Source organism: Dipodomys merriami, unplaced genomic scaffold, assembly GCF_024711535.1.
Source record: "Dipodomys merriami isolate MVZ:Mamm:240054 unplaced genomic scaffold, mDipMer1.0.p SCAF_1171, whole genome shotgun sequence".
Taxonomy (NCBI): Eukaryota; Metazoa; Chordata; class Mammalia; order Rodentia; family Heteromyidae; genus Dipodomys; species Dipodomys merriami.
The window spans coordinates 174,081-176,640 of record NW_027202462.1 but is presented as its reverse complement, the minus strand read 5'-3'; positions in this window follow the sequence as shown (position 1 = coordinate 176,640).

Below are 2,560 nucleotides of genomic sequence, written 5' to 3'. Positions count from 1 at the left end.
ATGTTGGGCTCCAAATCAGGGCCATGGGTCTTGCCTTGGCAGTGTAGGCTGCACAGATTGAAGGTAGAACTTGGGGTCTGCCCTGCCTTCCCTCCTGGTTTTGGCACCTGAGGCTGGGTAGATTGGTTTGGTCACTGATGGAGCTTTATTGTCTGCAGCCCATCACAACAAATGCTGCCCCTTTTGCAGCAGCAATGTCATGTCCTCGACCCCCTCAGGGTCACCACAGGGACCTCTGATGGTTCTACATGGGCTGGGTGTGGGTGTCACCCCAGGACTCCCATTATGAAGTGCCAGTCCCCTTCATGGTACTGGAAGCAAGAGGTGCCACATATAATTTCTACTTCCTAACATTTTCCTTCTCTGAGATAAACAGAACTGGGAGATATAAATAAGTTTTATTAAAACAAAATATATAACATATCACTTTAACCTGTTAAACCACCGTAATATTTTTTATCCAGTAGGAATTCTTTTTGTAATTACTTATTTTACTTTTGAGTGTAACTAATGTAATATATTTTGTGTGTAATTTACTATTCTAGTATAACCTCATTTGCACGACTTACATACTTTTTTAATTCTGAGATTTAATCATGTGTTTTTGGATAAGAGTTTTGTTGTACTTTTATTTCAGATTGCCATAATGGCCTTGTAAATACAAACAATAAAATCCATTCTTGCTATTATCAAGTCCAATGATTTTGGAGACTACAGACTCAAGAATATAGCATTATATATCATACAGTAGAAATGTGTATCACTTTGTTTAAAACCGCTCCATAATATAATTAGTAATTTAGGTGTAAGCCACTTCATCTTGCATGCTAGTCCCTCTGGTGAAGTAGGACCCTAGTGTCAGCTTTCCCAACGCGGGCACTTGTGGGCACCTTTCCTGGGACAGTGGGAGAAGATCAGGGTGTAACTGCTCTTGGGCTAGGGCAGCTATCCGGCAGCTGCTGCATGAATGGCACTGTGCCACTGACTCACATGTAGCACCCACCTGCCCCTTGGGCCTCTGAGGATCAGCCCCTAGGAGCACACACACACCGTGGAGCGGTGACTGCCCACCTAGGAAAGTGTGAAGACCAAACAGAAGCACATTCAGATCGGCTTGTACAGTATTTATTCTCCATAGAGCAGGGGACAATTCTGCTCCGCTGTAGGGAGTAAACAAGAAAGACAGGCCCAGGTAGGGTGAAGCTAACTTTTGTACTCAGGCTGACAAGGAAACGTTCCTCCATGCACTCTCCAGCAGGTTCAGGAAGCCCTTCCATGCTCCTTGTCCATGCGGTAGATGTCAGGGACACTCACATCTAGTACACCTGGCTGCTCTTTTGGGTTTCTTTGTTAATTAATATAGAAAGAGCCCATCCCTTAGAAAGCAGAGTTATATTCTGGGTTTTGTAAAACGTCCTGCATCTAAGCATTGCGTTGTTTGGTTTTTGTATTTTTTCTTGTAAATGCGTTGTGAAATTTGTGTCTTAAGAGTTGAGATTCAAGAAAAGTTGAAGAGGAGTAGAGAGAGCAGACATTTTTATCTCATTCCTGAATTCATAAGAAATGGCTTTCACTTTTCACCAGTAAGTATAATGCTTGCTGCAGGTTTGTCAATACGTAGCAGAAAGAACAACACTGGAGCAATATCAGTTCCAAATTTAAAACTCTACTAAAAAGCCATAGTAATGAGAACAGCTTGGTACTGGCACAAGAACAGACCTGAGGACCAATGGAATAGGACTGAAGACGCCAAAATGAACCCACTGACTTATAGCCAGCTAATTTTTGACAAGGGAGCTAAAAAACCTAGGATGGAAGAAAGATAGCCTTTTGAGTAAATGGTGTTGGCAAAATTGGTTAAACACCTGTGGAAAACTAAAGCTAGATCCGTATATATCAAACTACACAAGAATCAACTCCAAATGGATCAGAGACCTCAAAATAAAAGCAGACACCGTAAAAACATCACATGAAGGAATAGGAGAAACTCTAGGACTCTTTTGAACAGGCTAAAATATTCTTAATAGAGAACCAGAAACAAAAGAAATCAAAGAAAGGTTGGACAAATGGGATTGCATGAAACAGCAGAACTTCTGCAAGGCAAAGGTCATAGCTAGCAAGATCAATAGAAAGCCCATTTACATGGAGAAGAGCTTCATGAGTCATAAAACAGACAAGTCTTGTATCTAAAATATACTTAGGACTCAAAAACTTAAATCCCCAACAACAAATCATCAAAGGAAAAACTGCCCAATAACTACACGTGCTAAAGGCTTAAAAAGAAACTTCTTTGAAGAGGAAATAAAAATGTCCATTAGACACATGAAGAAATGCTCAACTTTTCTAGTCACAAAAGAAATGCAAATCAAAATGAGATTGCACCTCCCTCCAGTTAGAATAGCTATAATCAAGAAATGTCATAACGACAGATGCTTGAGGCGATGTGGCTAAAAGGGAAACTTACTGCATTGTTGGTGGGAGTGTAAACTTGTTTAACCACTAAGGAAAGCGGTGTGGAAGTTCTTCAAAAGACTCCACGTAGAACTCCCCTATGACACAG